At 37.8% G+C, this 25313-nt stretch overlaps 1 pseudogene; it reads right to left on the minus strand.

Moving 5' to 3' along the window:
• Positions 1–7901: 7901 nt before the first annotated feature.
• LOC105537453 overlaps positions 7902–25313 on the minus strand; it is a 37170-nt pseudogene continuing 19758 nt past the window's right edge.

Genomic DNA, 25313 nt, shown 5'->3' on the forward strand with positions numbered 1-25313 from the left:
CCTGTAATCTCAGCACTTTGGGAGGCCGCGTCGGGCAGATCACTTGAGGTCAGGAGTTTGAGACCAGCCTGGCCAACATGGCGAAACCCTGTCTCTAGTAAAAATACAAAAATTATCTGGGTATGGCGGTGTGTGCCTGTAATCCCAGCTACTTGGGAGGCTGAGGTAGGAGAATCGCTTGAACCCAGGAGGGGGAGATAGCACTCAGCCGTGATTGGGCCACTGCATTCCAGCCTGAGAGACAGGGTGAGACTCCATCTCAAAAAAAAAAAAAAAAAAAAAAGGACTTTGAACTCAATAAATATTAAAACATCAAGTTAACATATTAACATTCTAAGGGAGAAAAATCGTATGATCATCTTCATAGATGCAGGAAATCATTTGTTAGATGTCACCATCCATTCATGACTAAAGGGAAAAGCAAACAAATTAGGAATTCAAGGCAATTTACTTAAACCTGGCAAGGGGTATCTACAGACAACAATACTGCAGACATCAAACATCATTCTTAATGGTGCAAGTTCATAGCATTCCCAAGACTGAGGAACTTGTCAAGGAAGCCTACTACTAATTCTGTCGTTCATCATACTGGAGCTAGCCCACATAGTCAATAAAGAAATTAAAGATGTTAGGACTGGGGCAAGTAATAAAATTCCTCAATAGATGATTTGATTATCTACGTGGAACGTCCAAAAGAACTGTACATATATTTACTTTTTTTTTTTTTTTTTGTCTCAGACAGGGTCTTGCTCTGTTGCCCAGGCTGGAGTGCAGTGGCACAAACATGGCCTCACTACAGCCTCCATCTCTTGGGCTCAAGCGATCCTCCTGCCTCAGCCTCCAGAGTACCTGGAACCACAGGCACACCACTATGCTTGACAAATTTTTTAATTTTTTGTAGAGGTGGGGTCTGGCCTTGTTTCCCAGACTGAAAATATGTTTTAGAAATAAGAATTTGGCAAGTTAGTTGGATATGAAAATCACCACTGACCATCCTCAACCTACAATGGTTTGACTTAGTTTTTTGACATTTTAATGGGTTTATTGTAGTATTAAATGCATTTTTGACTCATATTTTCATATTACTTTAGGTTTATCAGGACATAACCCCATTGTAATTCAATTGTATGTAATCTGCATACAAAAATCAGTTGCATTTTAATATACCAACAGATATCAGTTAAAAATGAAAATTTAAAAATATACCATTTACAATAGCATAGAAAAATATGAAATACATAGGAATGAATTTTAAAAGCTATACACACATGTTCACGTGAGCACATAGCATAATGGAAATGACTATAAATTCAATTGCATTAATATGAAGAATTTCTTTTCTCTAAGTCTACCATAAAGACACAAGTCACAAACTAGGTGAAGATAATTGCAAATCATATAATTGACAAAAACTCATATCCAATATACAAAAATATTTCCTACAAGAAAACAAAAAAAGAAATCCAATAGACAAATGAAGAAAGCATAAGAACAAGTAGTACTTCATAAAAGAGAAACTTGAATGTCCAATAAACAGGAAAAAAATGTTCACTTCATTATTAATCAGGAAATTAATATTAAACTACAATAAGAAATTGTTATATTCCAACCACATTGGCAAATATAAAGTGTGATCATACCTGGGGTTAAGAATGTGAGTCTTAAGCACTTACTGGTGAGAATGTAAATTGGTTCAACTACTTTGGAGACTCACGTGACATTACTTAGTAAATTTAAATGTGTGTTCATCCTAAGATCCAGTGGTTCTACTTCTAGATATTTAAAGTAGAGAAAATCTTACACGTATGCACAAGAAGACAAGTGTGAGGATATTCATAACAGCCCTAAAATGAAAATAACTCCAGTATTTATCATCAGTACAATTCATAATTAATTGTGTTTATATGATACTGCAATAAAAAGATCTGCAGCTACATGCAGCAACATGGATGACTTTTACAGACAATCATGCAAAATAAGCAGGCTACAAAAGAATAATACTATATGATTTCATTTAAATACAATTAAAAGACCAGACAAAGCTAAGCAATGTATTTTTAGGGTGTACATAAATGGAATGATCATGAAGGAAGGGCATCAAAATCAGGATAGTGGCTTACCTTCGTCAGGGAGGAAGGTTATGTGATTGGAAAAGTGCTTCACAGAAAGTGTCTAAGGTTTGGCAATATTTCCTTCACACTAAAAGTGTGTTTACCCATGTGTTTTCTTTATTATCTTTATCCTTTAAAATACACGTGTTTTATTTCCATAGTTATCTATTTTACAATAAAAATACAATGACATAGTCCCAGTTACTTGGGAAGCTGAAGCAGGAGGATCATTTGAACGCTGGAATTCAAGGCCAGCCTGGGCAATATAGGAAGACCCTGTCCCTAAAAAATGAATAAAAAATAAATTTAAAACTGTCAATGTGATAATGTATGAAGAACTTAACAACTGCATGGCGCATAGAAAATACTCAACAAATGTTTATTATTTATTGTTTTGTTATTAATATCAAAATGTTTCCCTGTACATCTAGTTATAGCTGCAGCCCATAAATTTTTCAGGTAATGCTTTTATTTAGCTTGAAGTCTTTAACAAATTTCCCTCATGCTTTAAAACAAGTATTATTTAGTAGACTATTTTAGTTTTCAGGCATATAGGATTGTTCAATTGATCTCTCTCTTTGTCTTATAATAGTGCTACATTAGACTCAGAAGATGTAGTCTGTATGAAGGTAATTTTCCTGACAGTTATTGAATAAATTTATTTGTAGCTTGAAAAAAGAAAAGGTACTTAGATGAATTTGTTGAAATTCCGCAGTGAAAATAATTTTGGTATTGCAATCCTGTAACTCTCTACTCTTCCTTTCTCTATTACAGTCTTGATTTTACTATCTCTATTTTTGAACACCCAAGCCTTCTTAGTATTGTAACCATAATGCTATTACAGAATAGACTATGATTTTGTGTTTATATGTAGTGTTTAGTATTAATTTATACCACCACCAGCAGTGTAAGAGAGTGCCCATTTCCTTTTCCCCTGGTGAGCAGCATTGGATAATGTTTAAAAATAATTTTTGGCAATTTGATATATTTTTTTCTGTTACATTTATTCCTTTACTTGTTAACTTCAGAGAGAAGTTAACATGTAGAGAGAGAGAATCCAATTTTCATTCTATATGAATTATTTATGTCCTTTACTAATTTTCTATTGTGAGAGTAGTGTTTTTGTTTTTGTTTTTTTTTTTTTCAAAAATTAATTTGTAAAACCAGTTTGTATATTTAGGATGGTATCATTCCTTGTTGCAGTTTTCTTCTCCCCAGTTTGGAACTGGCTTTAAAATTTCAACTTATTCTTTTTTTACCTATCATCTTTTCTTCCTCTTCTTCAGGAGCAAATATTCCCAGCCTTTTCTTCTTATTTCATGTAGAGCAGTTTAGTCTTCTTTTATTGCAGGGGGAAGATGGTCATTTGGCAGTGATGATGTGGCCCCGATTGCAGAATTGAGTAGGAGGCTGAAGCATGTGAGCTCTGATCCTTGCCAGTTCCGTAAGTCGACAAATAACACATCTCTTTAGACAGCTTCCAGACAACAGATAGCTGTGAAATATAATCTCCCTTATGATACAATAGTGATCCTAAATTTAAGTATGTCAAGCATTTATAACCTTCTGACTCCTTGCAGAATTTTATCTCAAGCGACTTCAATATACTGTGTATACTTTATCAGGCAATCCAAAGGAAAACATCTATCTGTAGTGAAAGCATAACACTGATGTTTGTCAAGGGTCAAAGATTCAGGGATTTAACTTATTAATAAATCTATAAACTGTTAGCATTTTTATATTGTGGTGGTAAAAAATTTGCAGGATTTTTAAAAACATGTTTTAGTTCCTACCAAGAGTTCCTAAGTACATTGTTTTTCTAGTAAAATCCAGTTTGTTCCACATTTTTGACTGAGAAAAGCTAAATTTTTTCTTTTTGGGAAGAAAAGGTCAGTTCTGAAGGAGATCTAGTCCTAAAAATATCAAGGATAGAGGCCTAGGAAATACGTAAGCTAAGCCTCCACAGACTTCCCCACATTCCCCGAACTACTTAAGATGATCCCCAAATAGGACCAACCCTAAATGAGCCCTGGAAATAGGGAAGAAGGCTATCTGTATGCCTCAGTACCAGGGTTCATCTACTTACTGTCACACAGGAGGAGTTATGCCGAAAGGGGACATTGGAACTGGCCTGCAATGTTGCTTTTTCAAAACTTTTAGTGGGTGCAGTGGCTCATGCCTGTAGTCCCAGCCCTTTGGGAGGTGGAGGCAGGCAGATGGCTTGAGTCCAGGGGTTGGAGGCCAGCCTGGGAAACATGGTGAAACCCCATCTCTACAAAAAATACAAACATTTTGCTGGGTGTGGTGGTGTGCGCCTGTAGTCCCAAATACTTGGGAGGCAGAGGTCAGAGGATCACTTGAACTTGGGAGGCAGAGGTTGCAGTGAGCTGAGACTGTGTCACTGCATTCCAGCCTGGGTGAGAGAGAGACACCCTATCTCAAGAAACAAAACAAAACAAAACAAAACAAAAAAACAGATCCCCAAGAAACAAGTAGAAGAAATTATGGGAGAACCTAATAATACTCCTTCATTTACAGCAAGGCTGGAAGTCCAATCTTTTGGCCTTCCTGGATCACACTGGAAGAAGATTTATCTTGGGCCACACATAAAATACACTAATACTACTGTTATCTGATGAGCTAAAAAAAAAAATTGCAAAAAAGTTTCGTTATGTTTTAAGAAAGTTTATAAATTTGTGTTGGGCTGTATTCAACGCCATTCTGGGCCACAGGTTGGACATGTTTGATTTAGAGGGATGAGAGCTAGAGGTGGGGTGAGCTTGGTACAGAAAGTGGGCTCTCTGTGCTAAGAATCTACAGCATCTGAAGCAGTGGGCTGGGAGACCCCAGGGTAAGTATGGCCACATCAAGTAGTAGTCTGTGGCAATGGGACTTCAGACATACCACTGGGTTTTTGCATGGTGCAGTGGCTAGTGGCCCAGAAAGGAGAAAGGGTCACATAATAATTGCCACGGAACACTTATTTAACAAATGCTTATGTAGCCTTTATTACCTCCCAGAGATTGTTTTCAATTATTGGTTCTTAACTTGAGGTGGTTTTGCCCCCCAGGGGACATTTGGAAATGTCTGGAGATATTTTTGTTGGCACAACTGGGAGGAGACTGCTACTGGTATCTAGTAGGTTGGAGACCAAGGATTCTACTGAACATTCTAAAATACACAGGCTAGTCCCCACAACAGATTATCAGTCCCCAAATATAGTGTCAAGATTACAAAACCCTGTTTCAAATATTTAATAAATATTAACTCATTCAATCTTCAAAGCAACCCTTTGAAAGCTGCTCATCTTTCAGGTAAGGAAATGGAGGCAGATAAGTAACTTGCCCAGTGTCACATATCTGATGGAGACTCCAGGCCAAAGGGAAATATGCATGTTCGAAAAATGCAAACGTTCCAGAGAAGAGTCGTTACATTACTACTAGCCTAAATAACATTTAAGGTGAAATGATTTACAGAGAGGATAATTTTTTAACAAAAAGGCATAATTCACAATGAAAATAGTCATAAAACTTTGGACACTAAATACTATAACCCTGAAATATATAAAACAAAATCTGTTAGAATGTAAGGAGTAATTTAAATATAGTGCTAGCTTTTTTTTAGAATAGCTGTATTGAAATATAATCAGCATACAATAAACTACACAAATTTGAATTATAAAATTTCATACTTTTTTTTTTTTTTTTGAGATGGAGTCTTGCACTGTCACCTGGGCTGGAGTGCAGTGGTGCAATCTAGGCTCACTGCAACCTCCGCCTCCCAGGTTCAAGTGATTCTCTTGCCTCAGCCTCCTGAGTGGCTGGGATTACAGGCATCCCCCACCACGCCCAGCTAATCTTTTGTATTCTTAGTAGAGATGGGATTTCACCATGTTGGCCAGGCTGGTCTCAAACTTCTGACCTCGTGATTTGCCCACCTCAATATATGTCTATGCCTGTGAAATAATGCCATAGTTAACATAATGAACATTTCCACCATTCCAAAAGTTTCCTTGTGCCTGTTTGTAATCCCTCCTTCCACCCCCTTCCTGCCCTTTCTCCAATTCTTAGTCAACCACTGATCTTCTTTCTGTCATTATAGATGAGTTTGCATCTTCTGGTGTTTTATATAAGTGAAATTATACAGCATATACTCTTTGTTTTGTATGTATTCTTTCAGCATATTTATTTTGTGATATCCAAGTTTTTGCAAGTATCAACAGTTCATTCCTTTTTATTGCTAAGGAGCATTTCATTGTATGGATATACAACAATTTGTTTATCGGTTTACCTTTTGATGGACATTTGGGTTGTTTCTATTTTTGGCTATTATGAATAAAGATGCTGTGAACATTCATGAACAAGTCTTTGTATGGACATATGTTTTGCTTCTCTTGGAAGAATACCTACGAATGGAATGGCTGGGTTATATGGTGAGTATGAGTTTAACATTTCAGGAAACTGCTAAACTGTTTACTAAAGTTATTGTTCAATTTTATATTCTCACCAGCTATGTGAGAGAGTTTCTGTTACTCTATATCCTCGCCAACATTTAATATGCTTACTCATTAGGATTTTAGACATTTAAATAGGTGTATAGTGGTGTCTCATTGTATTTTAATTTGCATTTCCCTAATGCAAATGACTGATGATGTTGAGTATCTTTTCATGTATTTATTTGTCATCTGTATATCTTCTTTGGTGAAATGTCTGTTCAGATCTTTTGCTCATTTAAAAAATTGGGTGTGTAATAGGGTTCTCCAGAGAAAAAGAATTGACGTGTGTGTGTGTGTGTGTGTACACACAGAGAGAGGTACTTGTTTAAGGAATTGGCTCACATTATTGTGGGGGCTGGCAAGTCCAAAATCTGTAGGGCGGGCTGGCCACTGGAGTCCTTGGGAAGAGATGATGCTGTCTCAAGTCCAAAGGCTGGAGGCAGAATTTCTTTTTCTTCAGGCAACCTCCCTGTTTCCTCTTTAGACCAGCACCTGACTGGAGAAGGTCTGTCTACATTATGGAGAGTGATCTGCTTTACTCAGAGTCTACTGATTTAAATGTTAATTACATCTAAAAAATACCTTCACAGCAACATCTAGACTACTGGTTGACCAAAAACTGAGTACAATGGCCTAGCCAAGTTAAAACTTGAAAGTTAACCATGACAAGTTGTTTGTTTTCTTACTGAATTTTGGAAGTTTTTATATTCTGGATTCCAGTCCTTTATAAGATTTGTGATTGGCAAATCTTTTCTCCCAGCCTGGGTTGTATTTTCATTCTCTTAACAGTGTCTTTCTAAGAGAATGTCTTAATTTTCATGAAGTTCAGTTTATCATTTTTGTCTTTAATAGATCAGGTTTTTGGTGTCATATCCAAGAAATCATTGCCCAGCCAAAGGCATAAAGATTTCATCTTTTTATTCCTCTACAAGTTTTATAGGTTTAGGTTTTACTCTAGATCTATAATCTATTTTGAGTTAATTTTTGTATATGGTGTGAGGTATTTGAAGTTCACTTTTTGCATGTGGGTATTTAGTTCTTCCAGCACCATTTGTTGAAAAACACTAGTAGATTTTTACAGATCAAGTATGCAAAAACACATTTAAGGGTATAAATAATAGAATTAATAATATACCCTCATTTAAAGGCTAAGGATTCTTGAAAGATCTATGGAGCATTTATAAAAATTGACCTTATTAGCCATATATAAACTCTTGATTTGGGACACATAACACAATAACACTGGAAATTAAGTGTAAACAACAAGAAGCACAGAAAACCCCCGTGTCCTCATCTCATTCTAATATAGTCAAGAAAGCCCGTTTAATCAACGCAGCAGAGCAGCTGCTGCCAATGGTCATTTCCCATTGGTTGGTATTGAACCTTGGGTTATCTCCTCCAAACGTCTTGTCAGTAATTAATGCTAGCCTTGGTAAATGACGTATATGATAATCAGCCTATAGAAAATCTTAGCTAAATTACTGGGGCATGATACCTTTGAGGAAGTGTTATGTTTCCTAGGGACCAAATAGAATAAAAGCAAAAAGTAAAAAACCAAGCAACCAATCCCCCTAAAACACCAGAAGTAGTGTATACTTTATCTTACAGGTTTGCCAAAATTAGGAGTAACTCCCACTTTCTGGTCTTAGCATTACTTTGATCCCTTTAATCCCCTATTATTTGGAGAATTCAGGGCATCAAGATAAACCAAAGAGTTTAATAAATTTGATTCCCAATAAAAGATGATGCTAAACAACATTTCGCCTCTAGCCCCATGGCTACTTCTAGCATATACAGAGTCTGTGTGCAAATTGCAAGGAGGCACACCTTCCTCTGGGCTGAAGCAATCTCACATTAGACTTGGAAGACAGAATACATGAAACACATACTGAGCACAAACTGCAGAGTTGTATTTGTTGGCTTGGTCTAGCCCTCTCCCACTGTTTTAATTGTCCTAAAGCAAGAGTGTCTCATCTTTTGACTTCCCTGGGCCGCTTTCAAAGAAGAAGAATTGTTTTGGGCCACACATAAAATACACTAACACTAATATAGCTGATGAGCTTAAAAAAAAATCGCAAAAAATCTTACAATGTTTTAAGAAAGTTTATGTATTTGTATTGGGTCACATTCAAAGCCATCCTGAGTCTCATGTGGCCCACGTGCTGTGGATTGGACAAGCTTGTTCTAAAGAATGATGAGACTATATCTTAGTCTGTGCAGGCTGCTATAACAAAATAGCATAGACCGGGTGGGTTATAAACAACAGAGATTTATTCCTCACAGTTCTAGAGTCTGGGAAGTCCAAGATTAAGGTGCTGTCAGATTTGGTGTCTGACACGGGCCCACTTCTTGCTGGTCCTCACATAGTGGAAGGAAGAACTAGTTCTCTGTGGTCTCTTTTATAAAAGCACTAATCTCCATCATGAATGTTCTACCTAATGGCAGACAACTGTTTCAAATGAAGCAAGTGAAGACTTTTCTTGTCTTCTCATGGCAAACATATGCGTTCATGATGTCATCCTATCATAACTGGCTTTCCTTGTTTGGGAAATGAAGTGGGGGTTTGTTTTGTTTTAAATATGTGTTTCTAATAAAAATGCCAGTATAGTCTTCAAAGAGGTTTTTGAGCAAGTGATTTTCAAGTGCAATTTTTTTTCATCCTTCAGTGTTGAAGGATAAAATCTGGGAAAGAGACACATAGGCATTGCTATAACTGAATAATAACAGACAACAATTACAATCTACTCATTTCATCTCTTTCTCTGAGAAAATAAATATTATTAGATGATGAAGGTTGTCACGATTTTTCTGAGGGTCTCCCCAAATACCACTGTCCCCAAGTCAGTCTTGGGATAGTGATTAAATCAGATTAGATTAGATCAAGCTTATCCAGTTTTCTTGCCTCCTTGCTGAGAAAATTGCTTTTCATTTTTTCAACATTTTCTTTTTGAGAACAAGTTCTTTGCCTCATCTTTGCAACACAAAAGAGTGTTTTTGCCACAACAATCAGTGTGTTAAGGTGATTTCAATCATCTATTTCTATAGAAGAATAAAAACTACCTGTAGTTTCTAAATAACAAATTTCCTTACTTCTAGTCCTCAAGGTTTCCAAAAAATTGGAATTTACTTTTAGCTAGGGCATTCTGTTATAATGGATAAAATGTGATACACTGTGAATTTTTAAAAAACAAACTAAGAAACAGAAAAAGATCTCAATTTTCAAGAATAATATATACAAACACAGAGGTTATAAAACTGAAAAACTTCATTATAGACTATGCTTTGGTTTACAAAGCTATGTTTTGTATTAGATATACATTTACTTATTGAATTGTTTCATTGGAAGAAATGTTAGAAATTGTTTAGTTTTGTCTTTATCAAAAGCATTTTGGAAATTAGACCTCAATATTTTGGAATCCTTGAGGACTAGAATTGAGGAAATTGCCATTTAAAAACTCTAAAGCAAGGCTGCCTGGTTTTCAATTTCAGTTTTGCTGCAAATTAATTCTGTGACCTTAGACCAGTAAATAACTTTTTCATGGCTCAGTTTCTTTACCTCTAAAATGGGAGTAGCTCAGAGGTTGACAGAATATGCTGATGAGTTAAGTGTGTGTTTGAGAGTGTTGGGTTGGAAGAGAAGGCTGGGGTGGGGTGGAGGGCAGGAAGGATGGGGGCGAGAGAGAGAGAGAGTTATATTCAAGGTTTCCAGTAAATTAAAGTGTCCTTTATGAAGTAGAAAAAAATAAAGAAAGATGAAGAGGTCTGGGAAGGATCATCAATTTGCTTTTGCACAGTTAAGTTTCAGTTGTCTAGTAGCCACCGTAAGGAGAGATGTAGAATAGATAGTTGGACATACAAGCTTGGATTTCAGAAGAAAGGTCAGACCTGGAGGTAAAGATTTGGGGGCTATCTGTATGTGAATGGCATTTGACATCATGAGAATGGATGAGGTCAACAAGGGAGTAATTGTAGTTAGAGAAGAGGTCCAAAGGTTGAGCCCCAGGGCACTCTGACATTTAGATGTCTGGCATTTAGGTGTCAGAGAGAGTAGTGACTAGCAAGCAAATGGAAAAGGATCAGCCTATAAGGTAGGAGGAAACCAGGGGAGGTTGGTGTTTAGAAGTCAGTCTTTCTTGATTAATTGAATTAAATGCTGTTGTCAAGTGTATCAAGTAAGACTTACAGCTATCATTGGATTTAGACATTCAGCAGTGATTGATGACTTTGATGAGAGCAGTTCTGGTGAAGGAATGTGGACAAAGCCTGATTGAAATGATTTCGAGAGAGAATGGAAGGAGCAAAATAGGAGCAGCAAGTATAGACATAAAAAAAAGAAACTTTGCAATAAAGATGAAAAATGGTATGTAATGTCTTTGAAACAATAGGTGACATATATTGAGTACTTACTGTGTGACAGATACCGTTTCAGGTACTTGTATTTTATTTAATGAGGAATAAAGAGTTGAGGCAGTCCTCGTTTTGCATGATAGCAAGGACCATGCAAGCAAAAACTATGCAAAGCAATCTTCATAATCAGTGGGAAGGATTATGATTGTCCTGTGACCTTTACAAAATTTTTTTTTTTGAGATGGAATCTCGCTCTGTAGCCCAGGCTAGAGTGCAGTTGTGCGATCTCTGCTCACTACAACCTCCGCCTCCTGGGTTCAAGTGATTCTTCTGCCTCAGCCTCTCCAGTCGCTGGGATCACAGGTGTGTGTCACCATGCCCGGCTAAGTTTTGTATTTTTGGTAGAGACGGGGTTTTGCCATGTTGGCCAGGCTGGTCTTGAACTCCTGACCTCGTGATCTGCCCACCTTGGCCTCCCAAAGTGCTGGGATTACAGGCATGAGCCACCACACCTGGCCTTAATGTGAACTTTTTGCTGGCATCAGTTCCTCTAGGGCATCTTCATCCTTTTTGCCACAGCCGCTTTCCTCATTTATATCCGTAAGTTTGCCTTCTCGGTGTCCCTCGGGCTGCATATCTAGAGCCTTTCCAACAGTGGTAGTGCCAACATTCCCATGGTTAGCTCTCTCTTCAGTAACCCCATTTATGTTCAGTTTGAATGTCATTTCCAGTGAAATCACTTTTTGTTTCCTTGCTGCACTTTCATCTTTTGGTGAATTCCCTCCTTCAGTTATCCAATTTTGTAAAATGTCACTTGGATTTATTACTGGGAGACCAGGAGGTAACACAGCTACACCCTTGGCCATCTCTGCCTGAACTGAATAACACACACACACAGTAGCCAATCACCAACAGACTCGGGAAGAAATGATGTGACTGGTCACTGATCACGATGCCCATCTATTACTTACATGGTGATTTGCGGACTGAGGAGCTAGCAGTGAAGTTTATATTTTATGCAGTTACTCATATTTAATTCACATGGTAACTGAAATTTGAACCATGTTGTTGAGGGACTGGTGTTAATTAAACTATGGTAACTGAAATTTCTGCATATTAGAATGGTGTACAGAACCTGCGCACAGTGAGGACCACCTGTAGTAATAGCTTTAAAATATTGATAAAAAGATATACACATTTAAGCAAAACCTGACTTGAAGTTGTATACATATCTGTCTATAATGTTACAAATTAATTACACATAAACATGTACAGTCAAATTAGCTCTTCAGGAGACCCATTGTAACATTTCTTCCTCTTCTTTCTACCTTTGTTCCTCTCTCCACAAATATATCCTCTTCCTCCAGTTATAAAATTAAGCCTCTTATGTATTTACGTTGAAACAAAGCATAATAGTTGTGTTAGTCCATTTTCATACTGCTATAAAGAATACCTGAGACTGGGTAATTTATAAAGGAAAGAGGTTTGTTTAATTGACTCACAGTTCCTCATGGCTGGGTTAGGCCTCAGGAAACTTACAGTCATGGTGGAAGGCGAAGAGGAAGCAAGCACCTTCTTCGCAAGGTGGCAGGAGAAAGAGAGAGTGAAAGCAAAAGGGAAGAGCCCCTTATAAAACCATCAGATCTCTTGAGAACTCACTATCACGAGAACAGCATGGAGGAAACTGCCCCATGATCCAATCACCTCCCACCAGGTTCCTCGCCCAACACCTGGGATTACAATTTGAGATGAGATTTGGGTGGGGACACAAAGCTAAACGATATTAATAGTGTGTGTATAGAGGTAGGGGGTATTGAGGGGAGAATGAACTGGTTGTGGAAGAGGTAATTGCTTATAACCAAAAGAAGCCCCCTAAAGCTGTTAAATTATATTATGAAATTAAATGTACATCTACCATATGACTCTATCATTCTACTTCTAGGACAAAGACTTGCACATAAGAGTTTATCATAGCTTTATTTGTAATAGCCCTAAACTAGAAACAACCAAAATGTCCTTCCACAGGTGACTAGATAAATATATTGTGGTATATTTATACAATGGAGTGCTATTTAGCAATGAAAAGGAATGGACTCATATGTGAAATCCAAAAAGTCAAACTCGTAGAAGCAGAGAGTAGAATGGTGGTTGTCAAGGACTTTGGGCAAAACGAATGGGGAGATGTTGGTGAAAGGGTACAAATTTCAATTAGACAAGATGAGAACATTCTGGAGATCTATTGTGCAGATGGTGACTATAGTTAATGATGTTTTGTGTACTTGAAAATTATTAAGATATTGGATATTTAATGCCCTCACTACAAAAAAATAAGTATGTGAGGTGATGGATATATTAAATAGCTTAATTTAATCATTTCACAATGTGTACATATATCAAAACATTACATGTACACTGCAAATATGTATAATTTAGATCAGGTATACCTTAGTAACATGGTGGGGGTACAAAGAAAGACACCACCCTCCACAAAAAAAGGAAAGAATACTCAATAGTAAACCTGAAATGATGGAGTTCTGTGGGAGGAGAAGTGTATGAATAGTATAATAAAGATATTGCAAGAAAAAGAAAAAGGAATGGACTACTGACATGTGCAGCAACATGGGTGAAACTTCAAATACTTACGCTGAGTGAATGAACCCAGACCAGGAGTAAACACTCCATGATTCTGTTTATATAAAATTCTAGAACATGAAAGTATTGGGTTACCTTTGTTACCTACTTATGTATAAAAGGAAATGAACCCCTGTCTTTTTCTTAGAGCATGGTAAGTTGGTTTGGCTAAAAAGGACAAAGTTCTTGATAAGTAAAGTATTGCTTTGCCTTTGGTGATGGGAGTGATCTTAACAGAGTGGTAAATAGTAAAACAGTTTCACATTCCTCGGTGTTGCATGGAAACCTTTAACATACCTAAATATCTATGGACTAGAGTTCCTGCTATATCTGCTGCCCCCTCCCCCACCCCAAGTAAGAAAGAGGTTGTAGCAACACCATTTGTCACACGCACATAGTTCATCCTAGATTCACCAGGCAATGAGGGTGGACATTTGTGTTTGGTAATTGCTTTTACCCAAAGGAATGACAGTACTTCTCATATCTCTGTGACAGAGAGGTACTTACAATTTGGAGCCAGATACCTAACTCTCATGGAGTCTAGGAGATAGGGGCACTCTCTTCCTTGATGTTACATTTCAAAGAGATGGTTTCCAGGTCCTTGAGAGAGACATTCCTTGGTTGTGAAGCTGGCAAGAAGGTTTGTTTAGCTTTTGAAAAGATTTATAGACATCTCAAAGAATTTACAATTAGAAATTTTCTAAAGCAAATGCTCTAGGAAAAGGGAGAGGAGGTCTCTTTCACTTTCTCTCCCTTTTTATACCAGAATTTTACTTTTTTTATGTTTTTGGATTGGGGTTTACCCCTTACAGTACTTATAATCAGAAACTCCTTGAATGTGGTCCAAAGTATATTTCTGTTCATTTGATCTCACTGGAGACTAGAGAAGAATCTCCAAATGTAATTTAACTTTGAAAAGTAAACTTCCTCCTTCAGGCCACTAATTAACTTACTCCAATTATTGTTATCCAAGCCGTTTCTTGGTTTGTTCACTATCTCATCAAAGGAAGGCATTTTTAGGTACGTTTAACCAACCCTGCTTTGGAGAAAGCCCTTCAAATTAAGTTCTGTTTTATTCTGGCAATGCCGATGAATATTGAATGTCAGATGTTGTGCCCATTGTCCTGGGTGCCGGGGACAAATGGTAAACAAGACAGCATGCTTCTGTTTCCTCTGGAGTTTATGTTCCGGCAGTAATGAGACATTTAACCAGTGGTATGACCAGCAGGAGCCAGTGCCATGAGTGTGACTCATGGAAAAGCACAAAGTGCCATCTATAGGACAATATTGTGAAATGCCCTAACCTGGAACTGCAAGAGGTCAAATTATGGAGGGCCTGCAAACCTTAATAAAGATTTAGGATAAAAAATTCAGTGCCTTGAGCCTGTTCCTACAGCTTTTGATTCTTTGGGTTTGGTGCAGCTCAAGAGCCCATACTTTTAACAAGCTCCTCTATAGGATTCTGAGGCAATTAGTCCCAATACTTTCTTTTGGACACTCTGGGCTATAAACCCTTTGAATGTTTTAAAGCCAGAGATTGGTATAATTGGATCTGAATGGATTGGTGGAAGGATGGGGCAAGAATCGTTTTAAGGGACTTGGGGAGCTACTGTAGTAATTAGGCAAAGGATGAGGGTAGGTTGGACTAGTGGGCATATAGAGAAGGGACATCTATGTCACTAAGCATTTGAGAAATATTTAGGAGTGAAATAGGATCTTGTGATTGTTTAAATGTGAAAGGAGTTGCTGAGGGAGAAGAAGGAATCAAGGATGACTCCCAGGTTTCAGACTTGAGTAATGGGCTGGGTGGTGGTATCATTTCCTGAGATGGTGAACATTGGAGGAAGAGCAGTTGGAGCTGAGGTATTGGAAGGAAGAGTTAATATTTTGGACACAGAGACAGCCATGCAGAGATGTTTAGTAGGCAGTTAGATCCAGCAGTTTGAAGCTTAGGAGAGAGGGCTGGAGTTTGCATGTAGATTTGAAAGTGGACAGCTGGGAGATGGCAATTGGAGGGTAATGGATGAGACCCCACGGTGTTAGTTTGTTTTGCATTGCTATAAAGGAATACCCAAGCCTGAGTAATTTATAAGGAAAAGAGGTTTATTTGGCTCACAGTTCTGCAGGCTGTACAAGAAGCATAGGGGGACATCCGCTTCTGGTGAAGGGTTCAGGAAGCTTATGATCATGGTGGAAGGTGAAGAGGGAGCAGATGTGTCACATGGAGAGAGAAAGAGCAAGAGAGATGTCAGGCTTTTTAAAATAACCAGCTCTCCTGTGAACTAATAGATAACTCACTCCTTACTGTGGGGAGCACACCAAGCCATTTGTGAGGAGTCCACCCCCATGACCCAAACATTACCCACTAGGCCTCATCTCCAACACTGGGGATCACATTTCAACATGAAGTTTGGAGGGGGACACACATCCAAACCATACCACTGCCCGAAGAAAGTCTCTAGATGGAGAAGGCAAGAAGATCCAGAAGGAAGCCAGAGCAATGTCAGACTATGTTTTGGTCAAGGAAGAGGAAGAAGTGCCAGCAGTAGATACCAAAAAGGAACAGCTAGGGAGATGCAAGGAAAACTGGGAGATTATGGTATTCATGTAAATACCTATGGAGAATGGTCCCTGGTGATTTTCTGTATTTGTAATTTAGCCGAAGCACATTCAAAACATTGCAGCATCCTTTCCAATCACATTTTCTGGAGGGTGGATGTTCTTAGTGCTACATGTATGGTTCTATTCCAGGGACCAGTCACACTTACACTGAGCACTTAAAAAATATTCTTTAGGATCAGAGAGTTATTACAGCCACAAAAGCTACCAAGTCCCTCTCCTTCCAAATGGACATCTCTCATGTTTTCCATTGCACTTTGGTGTCGGAACTTCTCAGGAGCAGACTCTCAATGGCCTTTCGACCTGTAGATGAAAACATTGATAGGAAAGGGTGATGACAATGACTGGGTTGTCTCTCGCTACCAGGTCAATTTCTTGGGTGATATATTCATATTCATCTTTTAGGCCAGATGCAGTGGCTCACACCTGTAATCCCAGCACTTTGGAAGACTGAGGTGGGTGGATTGCTTGAGCTCAGGAGTTTTAGATTAGCCTGGGCAACATGGCAAAACCCTGTCTCTACAAAAAATACAAAAATTAGCCAGGTATGGTGGTGTGCACCTGTAGTCCCACCTACTCCAGAGACTGAGGTAGGAGAATCACCTGAGCACTGGAGGTCGAGCCTGCACTGAGCCAAGATGGTGCCACTGCACTTCAGCTTGGGCATCAGAGTGAGACCCTGTCTCAAAAGAAAAAAAAAATTCATCTTTCAGTGAGAAGCTCTTCAGAGTGATAAATGGGAGTCCATGTCTTCTCCCCTGATGTGAATGTTTTTCTTGCATCTTGAGATACATGATTTTTAAGTAATCTAGTTCCATAATAATTTTTTAAAAACTTAATATTGATGAAAAATAAACAATAGCTTTTTTTTGCAAAGGAAAGCATCTATCACTTTAAAATGTGTGATTGTATTGGCCATATACCTGCTAAATCTTGCAAGTATATGAGTAGGGTGGTATATAAATATAGTCGTGCTCAGGGAACTGTCTAGCCTTCGCCCTATCTATAATCCCACCATTATAGACACATGCATCTGTCTACTTGGCCAAGTGATTGGCTCAGGGGTACCCACATGGCCCATACAGATTTCTTTCTGGGATAGATAAATGAATGTTGGGGAGAAAATTATTTCTTTCCTATTGTGGTTACTAAGCTAAAAAGACGTGAATCTGGTCCATGGGCAGCCACCTTTCCTCCTGCATGTGAAAGCTTTTCTGAAGAAGGGAGCTGGCGCACAACCAGAAGCAAAGTTGAAAAATGGAGAGAGATGAGCTCTGATGACACTGTGTAAGAGGTGAGTTTAGCTGTCATTTTGAATCCCTTATTTACCAGTCATGTGATAATGACCTTTCTTACCTAAGCTAATTGACTTACTTAAGTTTTTGCCATTAGCAACTGAAAGTATCCTAATTAATACAGCAACCATTGGTTAAAGTATTCACTTTATTGTTGTGGGAGACCTTTAGTAAATACCCTTTATGGGCCCGAAGCCCACTATCCTATCCCTCTGCAATTACCATAATAAAAAATAGGATAATTAATTTGTGACTTTTTAATTTTAAGATACTTCAGAACAGTATGCTCCTTTTCAGGAAAATAAATTATATTTATTAAAACAAGGGAAGGCAGTATTTGCTAGGTTCTCTAGAGATGATGCTTGACTGCTGTTCTAATGTTTCAACCATGGGACAGAGAGGGACGTGCCTCAAACAAGATACCAGAGTTATGACTGGGTTTGTTAAAGTCCCTTTATTTCTATCCCAGGGGATGAATAAAAGGAGGCAGAACCCTTGTGCTGTTGTGTCCACAAAACTTGGGTATTTAACTCTCAGGACCAGGTGAGTTCCTAGCTTAGTGTGGGGCGGTGGGGTGGAGGTTTCCCACTTTTGACAGAAGGCTTAAAACTGTGATGTAATATTTGAATGTTACTTACTGTTGCCTGAGAAGAATGATCAGAGAGCTTTGATTGGTCTTTTGTGTCTTGGTGTCCTGAAATTTCTATCTCATTGTCTAACGGGTTTCAAAGTAAGCCTAGCACAGAGAAGGAACCCATCTCAGATTTGGGTAAGGTTTTAAAACACGTAAGATAATTTAATTTAGAGCACTGTTGCCTAAAAAGAGCAGTACACTGGCTCAGATGAATTAAAATGGCAATGATAGCACTTTCCTTAGAACATGTGAAGAGGGCAGATATTTTTAATGGTTTTTTTTGTGAAAAAGGAAGTGAAATTTTAAAAATAAAAAATACAGATCTAAAAGGTGAATGACACCAGGTGAGAACAACAACATAGATCACATTTAAGGAAAGTCATAAAATTAAACTTGAATTTTAAAGTTAAGTTAGAAGACATGTAATTTAAAAACCTTTGGGAAGTAGTAAATCTACTGGTGCAGTGTAGAAGTCTCCCATGTAGTAATTCAGTTTCCTTTTCAAATGGTCATTGATGGGCGTTTAATTCTGTCTGCTGGCAAATTTTTGAAATCTATCTCCCTTCTAAAGGGAACTGAGGACTTCATCTCAATTGTGTACTTTTCATTCACTTTTTCACTCTCCGGTAAAATAAATACCCCTCATAAGCAATATTCAACACCACTATGTTTATATACCACCCTTCCTATACACTTGCAAGTAACTGTAGCTAAAGATTCAACCATTTTTTTCTCCTACCTCGGCATTGAAGGAACATAGCACAGGTACCATTAAGAATAGCCGCACACAAATTGAAAGAGGCTTTAATCCATCTTTCAACTGAAATGTACAAAAGATGGATTAAAGTCTCTCATTTTGTGCTCCTGAACAAGTGGTGGCTGGCACGCACACATTTATTGAGTGCCTGTACTATGTCAGTAGCTATGCAAGGTTGAGAGGATACAGAGATGAAAAAAATATATTTCCTGCTCTTAAGTAGTTCACAGCTTATTGTAAATCCAAATACAAAACACAGCAGTGTATAGGCTCCTCAGCATTGAGGCTGAGGTTAGGAATGCAGCTGTGAGCTCCAAAACAAGGCAGTTGGCTGACCTGGGATCCATATTCAAGACACTGGCCTTGTCAAAACTGCAGTTTAACAAACTGAGTTAAGCAACTAGAACTATCTGTTCAGTCTCAATGTTACCCTAAGTACTTATGAAAGAATTTCAGAAAAAATTCCTAGGCGATTTCCTCTTTACAGACAAAGCAATCCCAACATGATTTTTTATTTGGGATTTAGAGCATATTTTTCATTAGTTTTAACTATACTTTCAACATTTACATATCCTCTTTCTCCCTCCCTGCGTAACAGCCAATTATGTTTCTTCAGTTATTCATCCCTGTTTGAAAGCAGGTGCAAGGTGCCTTAGTTAATACAGCTGCAACTACTAAGGTCTTGCATGGCCACCTTAGCCCTATAATGCCGTCAACTACTATCACATTGTCTAATCTGTCAATCCCATGCCTTCCACCACTGTATTTTGAATCTGAGTACACTAAGACTTTGGCTGTCCAACACTACTCTACTCTGTATGTGTGTCATTCCGTAAGAAGCTTTGTTCCAGTAGGAGGTGTGGTTGCCTTGAGAGATCTGAGAATGTACAATCCACAGAGATTTTTTTTCAGCCAGTTGTTAGTTGTAATTGCTCATCATTGGATTACAACAATTAGGTTCCTCCCACTGCTCCCAGCATCCAGCTACTAATAATTCTACTCCTCCTTCACTTCCGAGAGCTTGTGATTCATAAAGTTTCTACTTAGGAAACCTTGCCAAACTTACTTTATATTCTCTTTGCTTTTCATTTTTCATTTACTAACACCTTAATCTATAGTTTGTATATTCCTTATAAACATAAGTTATGAAAGCAACAGTAAGATTTTACAATTTCAATAAATAGATTTGTTGAAAATACTTAAATTGTTCAAGAAATAGCAACTGACATATCTTGAGCCAGACTGCTTTGGTTTAAACCCCAGCTCTGCCACTCGCTGTTTGGGTCACTCATTTGGACTCTTTAAACATCTGAAAAATGAGTATAATAATAACATATAGGTAGTATTACGTAGTGGTTAGAGTGAGAGGATTCTGGCGTTGGGTTCAAATCTTAGCTCTGTCACTTATTTGCTGTCTAATCTTGATCAAATTTACATAAGTTTTCTAAAGCACCGTTTGCTCTTTTATCCAAGGTTCATAATAGCACCTGCCTTAGGAGATTGTTGTATAAATGCAAGGCCTTAAGCCCAGTGCCTGGCACATCTTAGTACTAAACACATGGTCGCTGTTTTTGGGAAAAACGCATAACAGAGTTAAAATTGATCAACTGAAACTCAGATATATAGGTTTCTAACTTCTCTGTGTCTGGCTTAATATTGTTCCTGTTGTTGATGGTGTTAGGGAAAAAGTAAAACTTCCCATCCCAGGCTATAGTCTCTTATGGTTTAAGAGGGTGTCTTTCCGATGACTCCCACTTTTCTTTTGTGAGTAAAATGGAAAGTCTTAGAGGATTCCTCTCCCTGCCCTACTGCTGTGATCACACTCCCTTCCTTCTTCTCTTTCCCTGATTGGTCTCTGGGCAGAGAAAGAAGCTTGCATCACCTCGTGATAGTAGGAGTTCCATCCCAAGAGGACTCGTCCTCTGCTGGTTCCCACGGAACCCTGGCTGATGTGTAACTCATGCTACCTCACCTTTGAGTGTCTGATGCTATTCTTTCTGCATCTACCATTGATGCTTTTATGGGTTTTGTAACTTGGGGCCTGTTTTCCAGTCAAGGGAAATGGAAGATGGTTGCTCTTCCATGGAGAACTTGGGAAAGTTCTCCATCATGTCTCACTAATGACTGAGCCCCCACTGGGCTCCTACTGATGCCGATGACCCTAATGTGACTCAGCAGCACTCCTCTTCCATATCCCTCCCCTATCACTTTGTATTGTTCAACTCTGCCATCCTTTCCACTTGACTAATGGAATCATATATCCTGCAAGTTATTCTGTTATCGAAATTCCAAATGGAAAGTGAAATTCAAGTCCCCCCTTTAGTTTTGGCATCGCCTTAAACTATCTGGGGTATTTTTACTGTACTTTCCCTAAGTTTTGGATGTGGAGGGTAGAATTGAGGACCTCTTTGATGACTGCCTGTGCTCTCTCCCTCTCTTTTTCTTTCTCCTCTCTGGGCTTGTTTTCCCAGTGCCCAAAGGGCTTTCCATTTTTCCTCTCTAGGTAGTGGGAATGCCATATCTTGTTGTCTACTCCTTGGCTTTTTGTAAGATTCTGGTCAAGTTGGCCAGACTTGACTTTCTTGGTTTATGATCTACGATATATGAAGGGATATTAGAAACCCCCTTTATTCCCCTTAAAAAGCAAACCAAGTTAGCTTTCACGTCTTTTCTGTTTCTGCGGGCTAGAATTCTGGTTTGAACATGTAAACTGAGCAACACTTCTCTTTCTACCTGAAATGATGAATATTGTTGATCAGGTAGGTGGGACTTGCAGGATAACATGACATATGGGAAATGAAATTTATATCACTTTAGTATTTCAAAAATATTCTTATTTCTCTTTATAGAATGATAAAAAAGCAGAAAAATAATAATTCATAATTCCATCTCCAAGACATAGTCACTGTTAATAATATTTTCTAGCTGGGTGCTAACTGGGTGACTTAGAGCAAGTTAATTTATCACTTTGATCCTTAGTGTCCTTTTTTGATAAATGGGAATAACTCTTCCTCCTCCTCCCAGAGAGTTTTGATTCAAAATGATATTTTTTAAAATTTCAAATTTTTGTGGTCACATAATAGGTGTATATATTTATGGGGTATATGAGATGTTTTGATATGGACATATGATGTGTATTAAACACGTCAGGGTAAAAGGGGTATCCAGCACCTCAAGCATTTATCCTTTCCTTGTGTTATAAACCATTCAATTATGTATTTCCAGTTATTTTTATTTTTTGAGACAGTCTTACACTGTTGCCCAGGCTGGAGTGTAGTGGCACGATCTTGGCTCACTGCAGCCTCCGCCTCCCAGGTTCAAGCAATTCTCCTGCCTCAGCTTCCCGAATAGCTGGGATTGCAGGTGCCCACCATCACGCCTGGCTGATTTTTGTCTTTTTTTTTTTTTTTAAAGTAGAGACGGGGCTTCACTGTGTTGACCAGGCTGGTCTCGAACTCCTGACCTCAAGTGATCCTCCCACCTTGGCCTCTCAAAGTGTTGGGATTGCAGGCATGAGCCACCACACCTGGTCATTCTAGTTATTTTTAAATGTACAATACATTGTTGTTGACTATAGTCACCCTGTTGTGCTATCAAATAATAAATCTTGTTTATCCACTATATTTTTATACCCATTAATCATCCCACTTCCCAAACATACTACCCTTCCCAGTGTCTGGTAACCATCCTTCTTTCTATCTCCATGAGTTCAATTGTTTTAAGTTTTTAGCTCCCACAAGTAAGTGAGAACATGTGAAGTTTTTCTTTCTGTGCCTGGCTTATTTCACTTAACATGATGACCTCCAGTTCCATTCATGTTGTTGCAAATGACAGGACCTCATTCTTTTTTATGACTAAATAATACTCCATTGTGTATATGTACTACATTTTCTTTACCCATTCATCTGTTGATGGACACTTAGGCTGATCCTAACTTTTGGCTATTATGCTGCGATAAACATGGGAGTGCAGATTTCTCTTTAATATACTGATTTCCTTTTTGGGGGGTATATACTTAGCAGTGGAATTGCTGGATTGTATGATAGTTCTATTTTTGTTTTTTCGAGGAACTACCAAACTGTTCTTCATAGTGGTTGTACTAATTTACATTCCCACCAACATGTACAAGGGTTCCTTTTTCTCCACATTCTCACCAGCATTTGTTATTGCCTGTGTTTTGGATAAAAGCCATTTTATTATAACTGGGGTAAGATGATATCTCATTGTAGTTTTGGTTTGCATTTCTCTAATGATCAATAAGGTTGAGCATGTTTTTATATAACTGTTTGCCATTTGTATGTCTTCTTTGTAGAGATGTCTGTTCAAATCTTTTGCCCACTTTAAAATTGGATTATTAGATATTTTCTTATAGAATTGCTTGAGCTCCTTACATTTTCTGGTTACTAATCCCTTGTCAGATGAGTAGGTTGCAAATATTTTCTCCCATTCTGTGGGTTATCTCTTCACTTTGTGGATTGTTTCCTTTGCTGTACAGAGGCTTTATAATTTGATATGATCCCATTTGTCCATTTTTGCTTTGGTTGCCTGTGATTATGTATTATAGTCAAGAAATCCTTGACTACTCCAGTGTCCTAGAGAGTTTCCCCAGTGTTTTCTTCTAGTCGTTTCATAGTTCGCGGTCTTAGATTTAAGTGTTTAATCCATTTTGATTTGATGCTTGTTTATGGTGAGAGATAGGGGTGGTTTCATTTTTCTGCATATGCATAGCCAGTTTTCTCAGCATCATTTATTGAAGAGACTGTCCTTTCCCCAATGTATGTTCTTGGTACCTTTGTCAAAAATGAGTTCATTGTAGACGTATGGATTTGTTTCTGGGTTCTCTATTCTGTTCTATTGGTCTGTGTGTTTCTTGTTATGCCAGTACTATGCTGTCTTGTTTACAAGAGCTCTGTAGTATAGCTTGAAGTCAGGCAATGTGATTTCTCCACTTCTGTTATTTTTGTTCATGATAGCTTTGGCTCTTCTGGGTCTTTTTTGTGATTCTATATACATTTTAGGTTTTTTTTCTATTTCTGTTAAGAATGTTATTGGTATTTTGATAGAAATTGCATTGAATCTGAAGATTGCTTTGGGCAGTATGGACATTTTAACAATATTGATTTTACCAATCAATGAATATGGAATATCTTTCCTTTTTGTGTGAAAAAAATTTCGTGCATCAGTGTTTTATAGTTTTCATGATAGAGAGCTTTCAATTCTTTGGTTAAATTTGTTCCTAGGTATTTAATTTTATTTTAACTATTATAAATTGAATTACTTCCTTGATTTCTTTTTCAGATTGTTCACTGTTGGTATATAGAGATGCTACTGATTTTTGTATGTTGATTTTGTATCCTGCAAGTTTACTGAATTTTCTTATCAGTTCTAATAGTTATTTGGTGGAGTCTTTAGGTTTTTCCAAATACAAGCTCATGTCATCTGCAAACAAGGACAATTTGACTTCTTCTTTTCTAATTGCCATAAAATTTCCTTTCCAGTTTGGATGGCTTTTATTTGTTTCTCTTGTCTGATTGCACTAACTAGGGCTTCCCATCCTATGCTGGACAACAGTTGTAAAACTGGGCATGCTTGTTTTGTTCCAGATCTTAGAGAACAGGCTTTAAGATTTTTCTCCATTCAATATGATACTAGCTATGGGTCTGTGGCACATTACTTTTATTGTGTTGAGGTCTATTCCTTCTATACCCAGTTTTTTTAAGGGTCTTTATCATGAAGGGATGTTGAATTTTATCAAATGCTTTTTTAGCATTAATTGATGTGATCATATGGTTTTTGTATGTGATATGATGTATCACATTGATTTGCATATATTGGGCCATCCTAGCATGCCTGGAATAAATCCCACTTGGCCATGATGAAAGATCATTTTAATGTGTTGTTGAATTTGGTTTGGTAGTATTTTCTTGAGAATTTTTCCATCAATGTTTGTCAGTGATATTGACCTTTAGTTTTCCTTTTTTGATATAGTATTATCTGGTTTTGGTGTCAGGGTAAAACGGCCTTCATAGAATGAGTTTGGAAGTGTTCTCACCTTCTTTATTTTTTGGAGTAGTATGAGTAAGATTGCTATTCATTCTTTAAACGTTTGGGAGACTTCAGCAATGAAGCCATCAGGTCCTGGGCTTTTCTTTGCTGGGAGCCTTTTTATTATGGCTTCAATGTTATTACTTGTTATTGGCCTGTTCAGATTTTGGATTTATTCATGGCTTAATATTGGGAGGTTTTATGTGTCTATGAATTTATCAATTACTTCTAGCTTTTCCAATTTGTTGGCATGTGGTTGCTCATAGTACCCTCTAATGATCCTTTGAATTTGTGTAGTTTTGGTTTTAATGTCTCCTTTTTCTTCTTTATTTATTTGGGTCTGCTTTCTTCTTTTCTTAGTTGAGCCAAAGGTTTGTCA

The sequence above is a fragment of the Mandrillus leucophaeus genome, unplaced genomic scaffold (assembly GCF_000951045.1).
Source record: "Mandrillus leucophaeus isolate KB7577 unplaced genomic scaffold, Mleu.le_1.0 Scaffold172, whole genome shotgun sequence".
Lineage (NCBI taxonomy): Eukaryota > Metazoa > Chordata > Mammalia > Primates > Cercopithecidae > Mandrillus > Mandrillus leucophaeus.